The following is a 9,219-nucleotide window of genomic DNA, read 5'->3' as shown; positions in this document are numbered from 1 at the left end:
GTTGGCCAGCATCCTGGATCCACGCTATAAAGGCAAATTACAAAACATCATGCCACAGGAGAACCTTGACCTAATATTGGCTAATAAACAAGCAACTCTGGTAAATCGGTTGCTTGAGGCATTCCCAGCACACAGCAGCGGTGATGGTTCTCACACGAGCCGTACGGGCCGGGGGCAGCTTGGCAGAGGTGTTCGTGGTGCACACAGCAGAAGTGGCGTTGGAGATAGGGGTTTCATGACAATGTTGTGGACTGATTTTTCAAATACCGCTCACACAACTGGTAATACTGCATCGATGGAAAGTGACAGGAGACAGCAGTTGTCAACTATGGTTACAAACTACTTTTCCTCCCATATCGATGTTCTCCCACACAGGTCATTCCCCTTTGACTATTGGGCCGCTAAACTGGACACCTGGCCTGAATTGGCCCAATATGCCTTACAGGAGCTCGCTTGCCCAGCTGCAAGTGTGCTATCGGAAAGAGTCTTCAGTGCAGCTGGATCAATCCTGACAGAAAAAAGGACCCGTCTGTCAACCCAAAATGTGGATGATCTAACCTTCATTAAAATGAACCACGCATGGGTTTCCAAGGATTTTGTCCCACCTTCCCCTGATGACACATAGGGTGACAGAAAAATGGCTTGCTTTGGTCCACCTCTTCCTGGTACTTCACCTATTTCGCCTTTTGCATCAGCTGAATGTCCAACATCAACATATGCCACTTTCTAAAACTCCCTAACTGTGCTGCCTCCCCCCCATGGCCGGGGTCACCACCTAGCGCACGACACCGTGCGAGTGCCGTTGCCCTGGACAGGTGGGTAGGCCGACTCTTGGGCGCGGGCACTGGCACAGGGTCCCTCATAGTGCAATCAAGTGTCTCTGACGGTGGTGGTGCACACCTGCCGTCAGACACACCGCTGTACTATGAGGGGCCCAGTGCCAGTACCGACGCCCACGAGTGGGCCCCCTTGCTTGGGCAGGGCCCCAGCATTTGCAATCTTTACCTCTCCCTGCTCCTCCGCTGTGTAATCTGGGCCGTCAAATCCATACTGTGCCTGACACCGTCTGAGCCTGCCTCCTGAGACATATATTTTGAATGTGTACGCTATCCATACATGTTATCCGGGGATACGGTACCCTTTCTAACCTTTGTGCAATCACGTGCAATCCATACTGGGCCTAGCACCGTCTGAGCCTGCCTCCTGAGACATATATTTTGAATGTGTACGCTATCCATACATGTTATCCGGGGATACGGTACCCTTTCTAACCTTTGTGCAATCACGTGCAATCCATACTGGGCCTAACACCGTCTGAGCCTGCCTACTGAGACATATATTTTGAATGTGTACGCTATCCATACATGTTATCCGGGGATACGGTACCCTTTCTAACCTTTGTGCAATCACGTGCAATCCATACTGGGCCTAACACCGTCTGAGCCTGCCTCCTGAGACATATATTTTGAATGTGTACGCTATCCATACATGTTATCCGGGGATACGGTACCCTTTCTAACCTTTGTGCAATCACGTGCAATCCATACTGGGCCTAACACCGTCTGAGCCTGCCTCCTGAGACATATATTTTGAATGTGTACGCTATCCATACATGTTATCCCGGGATACGGTACCCTTTCTAACCTTTGTGCAATCACGTGCAATCCATACTGGGCCTAACACCGTCTGAGCCTGCCTCCTGAGACATATATTTTGAATGTGTACGCTATCCATACATGTTATCCGGGGATACGGTACCCTTTCTAACCTTTGTGCAATCACGTGCAATCCATACTGGGCCTAACACCGTCTGAGCCTGCCTCCTGAGACATATATTTTGAATGTGTACGCTATCCATACATGTTATCCGGGGATACGGTACCCTTTCTAACCTTTGTGCAATCACGTGCAATCCATACTGGGCCTAACACCGTCTGAGCCTGCCTCCTGAGACATATATTTTGAATGTGTACGCTATCCATACATGTTATCCGGGGATACGGTACCCTTTCTAACCTTTGTGCAATCACGTGCAATCCATCCTGGGCCTAACACCGTCTGAGCCTGCCTCCTGAGACATATATTTTGAATGTGTACGCTATCCATACATGTTATCCGGGGATACGGTACCCTTTCTAACCTTTGTGCAATCACGTGCAATCCATACTGGGCCTAACACCGTCTGAGCCTGCCTCCTGAGACATATATTTTGAATGTGTACGCTATCCATACATGTTATCCGGGGATACGGTACCCTTTCTAACCTTTGTGCAATCACGTGCAATCCATACTGGGCCTAACACCGTCTGAGCCTGCCTCCTGAGACATATATTTTGAATGTGTACGCTATCCATACATGTTATCCGGGGATACGGTACCCTTTCTAACCTTTGTGCAATCACGTGCAATCCATACTGGGCCTAACACCGTCTGAGCCTGCCTCCTGAGACATATATTTTGAATGTGTACGCTATCCATACATGTTATCCGGGGATACGGTACCCTTTCTAACCTTTGTGCAATCACGTGCAATCCATACTGTGCCTGACACCGTCTGAGCCTGCCTCCTGAGACATATATTTTGAATGTGTACGCTATCCATACATGTTATCCAGGGATACGGTACCCTTTCTAACCTTTGTGCAATCACGTGCAATCCATACTGGGCCTGACACCGTCTGAGCCTGCCTCCTGAGACATATATTTTGAATGTGTACGCTATCCATACATGTTATCCAGGGATACGGTACCCTTTCTAACCTTTGTGCAATCACGTGCAATCCATACTGGGCGTGAGAACGGCTGGCGTGCTGTTAAGCAAGCTACAGCACCTGTCCAGACAAGTACAGGGATTCCCTAGCGAGGAGACTTATTTGATTGTTTTCAATGTTGGGACAGCAATTTTTGGGGAGCACTATACTCTGGAGAATGATAGATGGGGCCCACCATACACTGGAACATTCCAAAGGTGGACATCAGACACTGGAGCAGCATTTACAGGGCCCATTATACACTAGAGCATTAGAAATGGGGCCCATTATGTTTGGAGCATTATTTGGGCCCATAAGACAGTGGAGCTTCATCCATGGGGACCAACATATACTGTAGCATTATGTGGAGCTCATCATATACTGTTTCAAACATTATATGGGACCAATGATTCTGTATGGAGAAATAGATGGGCCCCGTCATGAGATGTAAAAAGTGAGGTATTTTTCATTGTACTATACCGCTATTTATCTGCCGTATCGGAGCATGATGAGTTGTGGTATGTGTTAAAGGGGCGCTCTTTCGCCCAGGGCACATGAAAACCTGCAGCCAGCCCTCCCCCCCCACAACTTTAGCCAAATAACCCCCATTTTTCAGTGCGTAACTTATATTATGAAGTTAATTAAGGTTGACAAGCTTAAGTAAGAAGAATTGATGCTTTTGGCATTCAAATGGGCACTGTAGGTGTGTTTCCTGTCCTCCTCTCACTGCCGACTTTTATTCCCCATTGACTTACATTGGGTTTCGTGTTTCGGGACGACCCCGACTTTTCCCTATAATCGGACGATCTTGCTCGACCCGACTTTTGGAAAAGTCGGGTTTCACGAAACAAAACGCGACCCTAAAAAACCAAAAGTCGCTCAACTCTAATTAGGATTATCACGATTTTTACTGCAATTGATGCCATTAATCTTCTGCTTTCTAAATTACATGTTTTTATTTGCTTTTTTAAAAAAATCTGCATTGTCTATTGGTGCCTAATTGTTCCAAAGGTCCCAGGGTGTCAGCAAATTGGGGTGACAGCCACTATTCAGTGACCAAAAAGGCACAGCGGAAACAAAATAAATGTGTAATACTGAATCAACAGATTAAAGTATAAATAAATTAGTTTTAGTGTACAAAATTGCAAAATAATTTACACCAGATGTGCACAACTTGCTGCCAGGGGCCACATGCACTACACAATGCACATCCAGACACAAATACTTGTGTGTATGTGACTGAACACATGTCAGAGACATGGGGAGCAGGAATAAGAAAGTACTAATGGTGAAAAGTGTGGACACCTCTGGTTATACTATGCATTGGCATCGGGAAAATGATACAAGGCGATGGTTTGGGTTGGAATGTATTCTTTTTGCTTTTACAGAGTGAAATCCATGGTAAAATCTTCAGAATAGATTGACATCCTGTTGACTTCAAATCTGCAGAGCTGATGGGTTTATGCTGTGAATTTTCTCTTGAGCCAGGATTTTACAACAGTCAGTGTGCATGTTTTGGAACCATATTAAAGGCAGAGAAAGCTGAAACCATGAAGTTTACTGTGCCACTCTGATTGCAACTGTCAAGATTTCCATGCTTCCTTGTGGAAAAAAAAACACTGTCATCTACTACCTACTCTAACTATGTTTTAGAGCACTAGGGTAAGCATCTCTTGCCAAATACTTAGAGCTATGCTTTAGCTCCTCTAGGTTCACCTTGTGGCTACATCCAGCAATCTGATTTTTTGTCCGGCCCTGAGGCTGCCATGCCGGTGCCCATTTCTCCCCTCTTGCTCTTTATATCATGACAACATCCATCCTAAATATTCTGCAGTTTGCCATCTGTGTCCTGGGTCTTCTGCTACTTGCCCTCTTCATTATTGTGCTAGATTGTACTCATACAATGTTCAGCAGTCAGAGACTTGGTAAGGACCCTTCCTTCACCTTCATGCACCAGTGTTATAGAGTCCATTAGGTTCCTTAGAATATATTGTTTTAATATATTTTGACTGCGACCTGGCTTTTTTTGTTTCTTGACCATATCTACCCACCTTCTAATTGCCGCTTACGTGTCTAACTTTAGTGAACGAATGCCACCTGCTCTGACTTTCACCTTTCTGTTAACACCTTCTCTCTTTTGAGCCATTGCTCAAGCCAATTTTGAGCCATTATGTGTGCCATTGCTAAATTGAGACTGCTCTGAGAGTAGCAACTGGGAGATTTCCAGTAGTTCACATCTCTGTACAGAGGCTAAAGGGTAAAATCAAGGACGTTCCTTAGATTCCATACCTCAGTCTACCCCTACACCAAATCTATTGCAATCTAGTTAATTTAACCCCTTTGCCCCCAAGGGTGGTTTGCACGTTAATGACCGGGCCAATTTTACAATTCTGACCACTGTCCCTTTATGAGGTAATAACTCTGGAACGCTTCCATGGATCCAGGTGATTCTGGCATTGTTTTGTGGTAAAAATTCATTCATACAACTTGCGTGTATTTGTGAAAAAAATGGAAATTTGGCAAATTTTGAAAATTTTGCAATTTTCCAACTTTGAATTTTTATGCCCTTAAATCACAGAGATACGGCACACAAAAAACTTAATAAGTAACATTTCCCACATGTTTACTTTACATCAGCACAATTTTGAGAACCAAAATTTTTTTTTGTTAGGAAGTTATAAGGGTTAAAAGTTGACCAGCGATTTCTCATTTTTACAACATCATTTTATATTTAGGGACCACATGACATTTGAAGTCACATTGAGGGGTCTACAGTTGTGGCCAAAAGTATTCACACCCCTGCAATTTTGTCAGATAATACTCAGTTTCTTCCTGAAAATGATTGCAAACACAAATTCTTTATTATTATCTTCATTTAATTTGTCTTAAATGAAAAAACACAAAAAGAATTGTCCTAAAGCCAAATTGGATATAATTCCACACCAAACATAAAAAAGAGGGTGGACAAAAGTATTGGCACTGTTCGAAAAATCATGTGATGCTTCTCTAATTTGTGTAATTAACAGCACCAGTAACTTACCTGTGGCACCTAACAGGTGTTGGCAATAACAATCCCACTTGCAGCCAGTTGACATGGATTAAAGTTGACTCAACCTCTGTCCTGTGTCCTTGTGTGTACCACATTGAGCATGGAGAAAAGAAAGAAGACCAAAGAACTGTCTGAGGACTTGAGAAACCAAATTGTGAGGAAGCATGAGCAATATCAAGGCTACAAGTCCATCTCCAAAGACCTGAATGTTCCTGTGTCTACCATGTGCAGTGTCATCAAGAAGTTTAAAGCCCATGGCACTGTGGCTAACCTCCTTAGATTTGGACGGAAAAGAAAAATTGACAAGAGATTTCAACGCAAGATTGAGCAGATGTGGGATAAAGAACCTCGACTAACATCCAAACAAGTTCAAGCTGCCCTGCAGTCCGAGGGTACAACAGTGTCAACCTGTACTATCCGTTGGTGTCTGAATGAAAAGGGACTGTATGGTAGGAGACCCAGGAAGACCCCACTTCTTACCCCGAGACATAAAAAGCCTGGCTGGAGTTTGCCAAAACTTACCTGAAAAAGCCTAAAACATTTTGGAAGAATGTTCTCTGGTCAGATGAGACAAAAGTAGAGCTTTTTGGGCAAAGGCATCAACATAGAGTTTACAGGAGAAAAAAAGAGGCATTCAAAGAAAAAAACACGGTCCCTACAGTCAAACATGGCGGAGGTTCCCTGATGTTTTGGGGTTGCTTTGCTGCCTCTGGCACTGGACTGCTTGATCGTGTGCATGGCATTATGAAGTCTGAAGACTACCAACAAATTTTGCAGCATAATGTAGGGCCCAGTGTGAGAAAGCTGGGTCTCCCTCAGAGGTCATGGGTCTTCCAGCAGGACAATGACCCAAAACACACTTCAAAAAGCACTAGAAAATGGTTTGAGAGAAAGCACTGGAGACTTCTAAGGTGGTCAGCAATGAGTCCAGACCTGAATCCCATAGAACACCTGTGGAGAGATCTAAAAATGGCAGTTTGGAGAAGGCACCCTTCTAATATCAGGGACCTGGAGCAGTTTGCCAAAGAAGAATGGTCTAAAATTCCAGCAGAGCATTGTAAAAAGCTCATGGATGGTTACTGGAAGCGGTTGGTCGCAGTTATTTTGGCTAAAGGTTGTGCAACCAAGTATTAGGCAGAGGGTGCCAATACTTTTGTCTGGCCCATTTTTGGAGTTTTGTGTGAAATGATCAATGTTTTGCTTTTTGCTTCATTCTCTTTTGTGCTTTTTTATTTAAGACAAATTAAATGAAGATAATACCAAAGAATTTGTGATTGCAATCATTTTCAGGAAGAAACTGAGTATTATCTGACAAAATTGCAGGGGTGTCAATACTTTTGGCCACAACTGTAAATGATAGAAAATACCCAAAAGTGACACCATTCTAAAAACTGCACCCCTCAAGGTGCTCAAAACCACATTCAAGAAGTTTATTAACCCTTCAGGTGCTTCACAGGAATTTTTTCACAAAAAAATTACTTCAGGTCCAATTTTTTTTATTTTATCAAGGGTAACAGGAGAAATTGGACAGCAAAAGTTATTGTGCAATTTGTCCTGAGTACGCTGATACCTGATATGTGGGGGGAACCACTGTTTTGGTGCATGGCACTCAGAAGGGAAGGAGCGCCGTTTGACTTTTTCAGCACAAAATTGCCTGGAATTCAGATCGGACGCCATGTCACGTTTGGAGAGCCCTCGATGTGCCAAAACTGTGGAAACCCCCCACAAATGACACCATTTTGGAAACTAGACCCCCCAAGGAACTTATCTAGATATGTGGTGAGAACTTTGAACCCCCAAGGGCTTCACAGAAGATTATAACGTACAGCAGTACAATTTAAAAATCATATTTTTTCAATAAAAATGATCTTTTCACCCCCAATTTTTATCTTCCCAAGGGCAACAGGATGCTAAAAGATATTGTACAATGTGTCCTGAGTACGCTGATACCCCACATGTGGGGTAAATCACTATTTGGGCGCATGGCAGAGCTCAGAAGGGAAGCAGCGCCATTTGACTTTTTTGGCTGCAATTGAGATTGGACACCATGCCACGTTTGAAAAGCCCCTAATGTGCCTAAACAGTTGAAACCCCCACAAATGACACCATTTTGGAAACTAGACCCCCCATGGAACTTATCTAGATGTGTGGTGAGCACTTTGAACCCGCAAGTGCTTCACAGAAGTTTATAATGCCCAGGCGTGAAAATAAAAAAAACATGTTTTTTCCACAAACTTGATCTTTTAGTCCCCAATTTTTCTATTTTACCAAGGGTAAGAGGAGAAATTGGACCTCAAAAGGTGTTGTCCAATTTGTCCTGAGTACGCTGATGTCCCATATGTGGGAGAAAATTACTGTAAGAGCACACGTCGGGCCTCGGAAAGGAAGCAGTGACGTTTTGGAATGCAGACTTTGATATAATTGTCTGCGGGTGTCATGTTGCCTTTGGAGAGGCCCTGATGTGCCTAAACTATTCAAACTCCCCACAAGTGACCCCATTTTAGAAACTAGACCCCTCACGGAACTTATCTAGATGTGTGGTGAGCACTTTGAACCCCCAAGTGCTTCACAGAAGTTTATAACGCTCGGGCATGAAAATAAAAAAATCATATTTTTTCCACAAACATGATCTTTTAGTCCCCAATTTTTCTATTTTCCCAAGGGTAACAGGAGAAAGTGGACCCCAAAAGTTGTTGTCCAATTAGTCCTGAGTGCGCTCATACCCCATATGTGGGAGAAAACTACTGTATGGGCACACGTCGGGGCACGGAAGGGAAGTAGTGACGCTTTGGAATGCAGACTTTGATGGAATGGTCTGTGGGTGTCATGTTGCCTTTGGAGAGCCTCTGACGTGCCTAAACTGTTGAAACCCCCACAAGTGACCCCATTTTGGAAACTAGACCCCCCAAAGAACTTATCTAGATGTGTCATGAGCACTTTGAACCCCCAAATGCTTTACAGACGTTTATAACGTAGAGCCATAAAAATAAAAAAATCATATTTTTTCCTCAAAAATGATATTTTTGCCCCCAATTTTTTATTTTCCCAAGGGTAACAGGAGAAATTGGACCCCAAAAGTTGTTGTGCAATTTGTCTTGAGTAGGCTGATACCCCATATGTGGGGGTAAACCACTGTTTGGGCGCATGACAGAGCTTGGAAAGGAAAGAACACAGTTTGACTTTTTCAACGCAAAATTGGCTGGAATTGAGATCAGACACCATGTAGCATTTGGAGAGCACCTGATGTGCCTAAACAGTGGAAACCCCCCAATTCTAAGGCTATGTGCACACGTAGTTGGAAGTGCTGCGGATTTTGAAAAATTCGCAGGTAAATCCACAGGTCAAAATACCTGCGGATTAGCCTGTGGTTTAGCCCTCCCTGCGGTTTCACACCTCACAATGGTGAAGGTGTGAAACCAC

This window comes from Dendrobates tinctorius, unplaced genomic scaffold (genome assembly GCF_039654945.1).
Source record: "Dendrobates tinctorius isolate UK_male_01 unplaced genomic scaffold, ASM3965494v1 ptg000133l, whole genome shotgun sequence".
Classification (NCBI taxonomy): domain Eukaryota; kingdom Metazoa; phylum Chordata; class Amphibia; order Anura; family Dendrobatidae; genus Dendrobates; species Dendrobates tinctorius.
This window is presented reverse-complemented; position numbering follows the sequence as displayed.